The sequence below is a fragment of the Brienomyrus brachyistius genome, chromosome 1 (assembly GCF_023856365.1).
Source record: "Brienomyrus brachyistius isolate T26 chromosome 1, BBRACH_0.4, whole genome shotgun sequence".
In the NCBI taxonomy this organism is placed as follows: Eukaryota; Metazoa; Chordata; class Actinopteri; order Osteoglossiformes; family Mormyridae; genus Brienomyrus; species Brienomyrus brachyistius.
The window spans coordinates 21,382,593-21,390,907 of record NC_064533.1 but is presented as its reverse complement, the minus strand read 5'-3'; positions in this window follow the sequence as shown (position 1 = coordinate 21,390,907).

Here is an 8,315-nt window from a genome sequence, read left to right as displayed (position 1 = left end):
ACTAACTGAACCACTCCCAGGGAAGAATATAACATGTTTTCTCAGTCTGACCCCCCCAGTCATAAGCTTGGCCCACCCTACACACACACACACACACACACACACACACACACACACATACACACACACACACACACACACACACACACACACACACACGCCTGCTTGTAATTATATCTTTGTGGGGACTTTCCATTCATTTTCCAGGAAAAGTCTAATCCCAACATGACGACCGTATGCCAAAAAACTTAAAATGCGAAGAGGGATATCTTACAGCTGGAGCCAAGCCTCCTCTGAATACTCATTGAGTAACACGGCACCCATCGTAAATCAATTGCTTTGTAAAAATCCCCACACTTTTGGCATTTCCTGTAAATGTAGAGCGTCTGGAAGCAATCTATCTGATTTTTCAGTCTAAAATCTTTTGGAAACCCCTACCCTTCCTCTCGCGCAGTCCAAGCCGCGGTTTTATCATGCTGCCAATGCACTGGCATGGATGCAGATAGAGGTAATTAAAACGCAAGAACTCGCCTAGCTCCCTATCTATATCTCGTAAAAGAGCGCTCGCTCATATCTCGCGTTCCCTCGCACGAACCCTGTCAATTAACACGTATTTGCGGTTCTTCCTCTTAAAGATATTATGTTCTTTTGTTGTTTATCTTAATATTTCTGCAGGAATTTATAATTCACTTGAGGTGATAGTGTTCGACTGTGTTATTTCTGTGACTGTCCTGTGGTCTAACATGTAGAGAGACTATTCTGCAATTTTTCGGTTGTTTCGGTTGGACAGACGAGGTCGCAGAACGAAAGGAAAAAAAATCACGGAATGTAAACGAGCAACTGATATCTGGACGGGAGCTATGAGGGACCGGAGCTAATTAACGCAACCCAATGAAATCGCTGGCTGGAGATGAAACTGAATCAGTTATAAAAGCCCGGCCTCAGGAGAGACTGTCTGCTCTTATATGACATGAAGGAGGACCAGCCAGAGGTTTGCTTCAAAAGGTCTAGACCACCGCTCTTCTTTTCTCTCTTGATCCGATGTTGGTGAATTAACTCACTGAAAAAACATGCGGTTGAGCTTTGGTCTTAGTCAATAAGAGATTTTTAAATAGCACTTTATAATAATAATAGCACTATATAATAACCCTTCAATCACAATAATAATAGTAAAAAAATAAATAATAATAATAATAATAAGAAGAAGAAGAACAACAATAATAATAATAATAATAATAATAATAATAATAACAACAACAATAATAATAATAATAATAATAATAATAATAATAATAATAATAATGACTCTGTTATTCCCCCCAGAATATTTCTTGCCAAAACGAAATTAAAATACTTTCAACCTCTTCGCTTCCACGTGGAACAGCTGGAAGGTTCTTTAAATTCCACGTGGACTCAAGTAATAAGGCTGTAAGTGGCGCGGACTGTGCGGCAGGTCCCAGCACGTCCTGTGAGAGCATAAGGCACAGATTAAATGATCTGGGCTCCTGGGGGATTCTGCTGTGTGCTTTGTATGCAGGGCAAGGGGGTTCAAATCTAGAAGAAGAGAAGTATTCATTTGGTGTTTTCAGTTGTGGTGAAACTGTCCAGGGTCTTACATGCATTTACATTACTATTGAGGCTTTCTTATCTACTGGAAGATGGAGCACCTAAAAACGTCTGAATTCTTCATAGAAGATGCAAACAGGAAGCTGTAATTTGGGACTTATCTGTCTGTCCCTATGCATTTATTCCTACATTCAGTGCACTGCACTCTTGCACTTTTTCTACACTTATGAACGGGATTGTTTGTGATAATTGTATTAATTGTATCTGTATCTACTGCATGTATGAGAGCCACTGAAATCCGGAGACCAGTTCCCTGTATGTGCGAACAAACTTGACCAATAAACTTGATTCTGCTTCTGAAATGTTTCCAGTTTTTCACAAAACTATCACTGCCAAACACAGTCTGCGATGTTTTCTTAACTGGACACCTGAGAGCACCGTCTCTTTCATGGCCTTTAAAGCTTGGAAAGCAGAAGAGGTGATAAGAGGTTCCATAAATGGAACAGGATTGGTGCAGATCTGGAATGTTTCTGCCAATCTGTAACCGAACGACATCATTCCGACATTGATGTTTCTGGGATTGGTATGTTGTGAGCTGACTGCATATGTGTCCATGATGATGTAGCAGCTATCTGGCCAACAGGCTAATCTAGATCAAATCATATATTAGGGGCCATCTACTTAGGGGCAATCCACACATACTGAAAGGAATTTAAAAAATCTATCTTTTCTAAAAAATTATCATTCAAGAAGGCCCTGAATTTGATGAGCGGCTGATGGATGAATGGATTATCTGATGTGTCACAGCAATCTAGGAGCATGACGATGTTCTGATATTGCATAGGACAGGGTCCATCAGCCTTTGGCATAACAGCTCTCACAGGTACATCAATGCAGCAGGGGAAATGCAAAGGGACCATTTCACCTGAACCTGGTGGAAGGCTTGAAACAAGGCAAGAACAGTTGATCCTGGATGTGTAAGTTCGCAATGTTCTTTTTACTCAAATCAGAACTGCTACACTAAAAGCTCAGCATCCAGGGAACAAAATTTTAGCTCCATGACGTATCTGGATTTGCTCGATTTCCCTCTATACCACACCCTGCTGTTCTCTGAGGACCTTCTTGTAAGGTGACATCTCTCGCTGTGATTAGGGCGACGGAGAAACAGCACTTGGAAATGTAACCATGGCAGAAACTTCTGCCCTCAAGAAAAGACCTCAAAGTGAGAGAAGCAGAGTAAAAGGTGATTAAATGTGAAGTGGTATGAAGTACAGGACACAAAATCTTATTTCATGGATTAGGAAACATCAGAAGCAGCGAACTGTAAACCTGTGCGTGGGAACAGGTCACTCCAGACCACATCTGTGGGATACTGCAGTACAGTGTCCCCTGAGAAGCTTAAATGAATCCATTTGCACTCCCTTGGTTTAATAATCTTTCAGACAGTGGGAGGAGGGAGGCTGGTGGTGATGGCGGGGGGGGGCAGCAATGCCATTAGGTCTCCCACTCTCTCGTCAGTGGTATTAAAGTCATCAAACAGCATTATTTAATTATTTTGGGGCACTTTTGAGGAGGGGGTTGTGTGTTGAGGCTCTGCAGGAGGATAATGGATACTGCAAGCTCGTACTGCAAGCTCGTACTACATTTGGGTACTGCAAGCTCGTACTGCAAGCTCGTACTACATTTGGGTACTACAAGCTCGTACTGCAAGCTCGTACTACATTTGGGTACTGCAAGCTCGTTCACGTGTGTCCCCGTGAGTTTGCTTTCTCTCAGCTGACCTCTGTAAAAATGGTAACCTTGCCTCCCACTGTATTTCCATGCTTTAATCACATGGCACTGTGCTGTTTTTGTCTAAGATTAGGTTTGTGTTAAATGTTCCCGTTTAAACCAGAAGCTGAACGGTGTGCTTTTGGAAGGTATTTAGCCTGCATTAAGATTTCTGGAAGCTGAAAGTCTTTGGCCTGGGGCGATTATCAGATCTACACTCTAGAATTACATTTAGTGCTCTAGCCAAAGTACATACAGAGACATACATTACCAGTCAAAAGCCTGGACATACCTGCTTTTAATGCATTTTTCTCTATTTTAGCTATATTATTTCTCTTATGATAAAAAGCCTCAGTGCAATGACATAATACACATCACTGCAACAACCAAGAGTTCAACCAAGTTCAACATCTCAAACTTTTCTGAAATTTTTAACTTCAGAAAAGCTCCTTTTTACTTCAGCTGCAGCATTGCAGACTCTAGCTGCCTGTCCTGAAAGTGTTTCCACAAGTTCTGGGCAGGATCTGGCTGCGCTGCTCTGAGTCTTTGATCCAGCTCATCCCAAAGCAGCCCAGTAGGGTTTAGGTCAGGGGATTGAGGGGGGCAGGTCAGCTGTCACAGCACTCCCACTCTTTCCTTATTCACAAGATAATACTTACTACCTAACCTCAAGGTGTGCTTAGGGTCATTATGTTGGTGAAAAACAAGTGGTTTTCAGTGGTGTGTCCAGACGTTTGACTGGTACTTTTAATGGAACTGAAAGCCAGCTTATTGTGGTCTTACCAGCAACCTGGTTTCTATGGAGAAACGTCCATCTGTTGAATTGACGTAAGGCATTGTTGGTTTGGGTTTGATTCCTGGTCCTGGCTCTGTGTGCGTGTAGATTGTGCATGTTGACTATCCTGTTTGTCTGGATTTCCTCTAGGCTTGTGGTGCTGCTGTTTGACCCTGTGTGTGCCCTGGGATAGATGGGAATTTGATCCAGAGTGTCCCCTTTCTGGTACAGGCTCCTGGATCATTGTGACCCTGCACTGGAAAAGCAGACGTGGAACACATGGAGTCCTCAAGCTAACAGACCGTCCGCGTGGCTGTAGAGACGATTCTCAGTGTGTGTAAGCTGGAGTTTGATCGTCCACTCTGTGGTTACACCCATGTTCTTACACTGGAAGAATTTTCTTGGAAAAAAATCAAGTCTGCATGTGGATTAAGTTGAAAACTGTTTTGGATGAAATGGTTGGCTGAAAATTGGTCATAATGTGAAAAAAAAAAAGATTTTACATATTGAATTCTGTGAATTTAATCAGTGCCAAGGACTCTACTACAGACATGACAGGCAGATTAGTTCCTTTATAAAATATATGTGTTTGTTGACTTGTTATCATACAAACAGAATTCCAATACAGAGCAGTACTTTGATAAAAACCACCTAGAAAACAATCTGCATTACATTTGAGGGGGGGGGGGGGGGGGGGCACAGCTTTGAGTGAACTCACCCCCGGCACATGTCACATCTTTATTTGAATTTGTCATGCTGCATTGCCACTCCAAACCCCCTCTGACATCTTGATGATCAAAGAGGCATAGAAATGTGCATGACTGGTAAGTCACATGTGTGGTCCATGTTGGAAATGAGTGGGGTGGGGGTAGTAGAGACTTAGGGGACTAGACTTCAGTTTAAATGAACAAATAGTGTTTAATACCAAATACAGAAGAGGAATTGGGGATCACAAGTCCTCCAATATGGCCCCTGCCATGTTCTCGACAGTATGTTACATAACACCGAAGAAGGCACTGATTGGAGGAGCATCACTTGGCTGAAGGTTAAAGAACCAATCGACAGGTATCTGATAGCCTGTGGGCGGGAAGTGCTAGTGTGGCAAAGAGCCTGAACCTCTCTCCTGGTGGCAATCACATCGCCGTCATCGCCTTGGACAAAATTAGCCGCTGACATTCTTCAAATCTGCTGAGCTTTATCTGATCTTTAATATCCGGTGAGCTGAACATCTCACATGCGACCAGGAGATGCTTAGTTTGAGTACATGGAATCCCATCCTGATGAAGGGTGCATCAGTGTTACTGTTTGGGGGGCAGACGGATGGTTCTTGTTGTGGGTGGGGGGGGGGGGGGGGACGCTGCCACCGAATCCAGAGAATTTAACCTGTTCCTGGAACACATGGTATGTTTATCTATGTTCATCAAAAGACAGAACATCAAACGGAAGGGGTGATGCTCTGATCTTTGCTTGTGGCACCCAGGGCATGTGACACCAGGGGCCAAGTCTCCTCACATTTTCTAATCCAAGTGTAATTTTTGGGGTCAGCGTGATGTGCATGCGTGACTGTCAGCGTGTCCACAGTCTCTCCCAGCACTTTTCGGACGGCCCACCCATTCCTGGTTTTGCACAGTGGTTGTGCTCTCTCCACTCAAGTGTGCTGATGGCGGCGGGGGGGGATGGGCAAAAAAAACAGCTGAAATTCTTCTAATGTAATTTCCCGTGCTCAGCAGTCACCCACGGTGATGCCACGATTATTCAAGGCGACATCAAAGGCACTATGCAGATGGGGGAGGGGGTGGCCAGCCTACATCAAAAGCCGAGCAGTGGGTGGGTAGGGGGGCTGATTGCTCCCCCCCCCCCCCATGCCCGTGGCTAGGCTGTTTGGATGTGGGTCAAATGTCACCGGCATAGCCTACAAGATACGTTGTGACTTCGATGTGGACAGGAGACTGGGTGCCCTTTTCGACCTTGAAACAGAGAGGTACAACCCCCTCGCCCAACGATTCTGCTTCCACTCCGACCTCTGTTGGCAGGTGTGTCCTGCAGTCTACATGAGGGAAGGGAGGGGAGTGGTCTAATGCCTCACATCTAGCCTCAGTGGACACATGGAACTTGTTGACAATTCGTGATTTCCCCCGTAGCTCAACAGGTGGTGTTTTGTGCTAATAGTTGTAATGGATGTGGGTTAAAATCTCAGGACACCCATCTAAAATTATAATCCTTTTCTCTACTGTAAGTCGCTTTGGATGAAAATGTAAATTTTACGGGGCTAGCAGGCATCTTCTAGGTATAAAAGAGTTACGTCAATTTCCCCGATTTTCCCCTAGTTCTGTGGGGCCCAAATACAGTGCAGGGTTATGGGTGAAAGAACCTCGTTCATGCAGCATTAGAGGCATCAGTTCTCTGTGCTCACAGGGTCTTATACTTCTTTCCAAATAAAAGCACAAACTGGGAAAAGAGCATACAGTAGAGCATACAGTAGAGCATACAGTAGAGCATACAGTAAAGCATACAGTAATAGCATACAGTAGAGCATACAGTAATAGCATACAGTAGAGCATACAGTAATAGCATACAGTAATAGCATACAGTAGAGCATACAGTAGAGCATACAGTAATAGCATTCATAGAGCAAAGCGGGGTGTCAAACTCCGGTCCTGGGGGGCCAGAGCCCTACGCATTTTTGGGTTTCCGTTCATTTAACACACCTGATTCAACTACTTGCAACTCCTTGTGCTGATTACCACACAGATCTTGAGCTGAATCATTTGTGGAAAAAACCAAGCTACACTGGGCTCCAGCCCCCCAAGACCGGAGTTTGACACCCTTGGAGTAGAGCATAAGAGCATACATAGAGTAGAGCATAAGAGCATACATAGAGTAGAGCATACATAGAGCAGAGCATACTAGCATGCATAGAGTACAGCATACTAGCATACACAGAGTAGAGCATAAGTGCATACATAGAGCAGAGCATACTAGTATGCATAGAGTAGAGCATAAGAGCATACATAGAGCAGAACATACTAGCATGCATAGAGTAAAGCATAAGAGCATACATAGAGCAGAGCATACTAGCATGCATAGAGTAGAGCATACTAGCATGCATAGAGTAGAGCACAAGAGCATACACAGAGTAAAGCATACTAGCATACATAGAGCAGGGCATAAGAGTATACATAGAGCAGAGCATACTAGCATGCATAGAGTAGAGCATACTAGCATACACAGAGTAGAGCACACTAGCATACATAGAGTAGAGCATACTAGCATGCATAGAGTAGAGCATAAGAGCATACATAGAGCAGAGCATACTAGCATGCATAGGGTAGAGCACAAGAGCATACACAGAGTAAAGCATACTAGCATACATAGAGCAGGGCATAAGAGTATACATAGAGCAGAGCATACTAGCATGCATAGAGTAGAGCATACTAGCATACATAGAGTAGAGCATACTAGCATGCATAGAGTAGAGCATAAGAGCATACACAGAGCAGAGCATACTAGCATGCATAGGGTAGAGCATACTAGCATACATAGAGTAGAGCATAAGAGAATACATTCACAATTCAGCTCCATGTGATTCAGTTTATTTTCAGAAATGTTACTGAACGGTCCCATGACAGTTCTGAAAGATAAAACCATTGATGTATTTAAATATAATAATTTTAAACAGGATTTTAATGAAATGTATATGTTGTATGTAGCAAGATGTGAGGCTGTGGATCTTGCTTGTGCATTTTGCTGGTGACTGGATTTATTTAATTGTACACATGCATGTGTTCGTGTGTGTGTGTGTGTGTGTGAGAGAGACTTTGGGGGGCATTGCACAGATTCCTGACCTCTTTTGATTGTCCCTTAAACGTGGCTCAGCGAAGATTAACTCCAGTCCCACTTCTTTTTTGATCTCTGAAGGCCTGGATGTTGGAACCAGCAGACACTTGAGGCAATGACCCACTGGGGTCACGCATACAGAGACCATCAAGGTGCATAAGGAGGATGATGTGAAAATGTGAATTGCGATTTACCAGAATGTGGTGAGAATTTCGGCACGCTGGTACTAGCAGCTAAAGATAGCAGTTTCCAGGGGAGGTTCTTTGATGCATATCCCCATGTGGGGGCGCTGTTTGGAGTAATGTTTGCTTTCTCTTTTTCAGAGAGCCAATGCTCCATCACAGGAAGACAGCAGGGAGTGCGACAC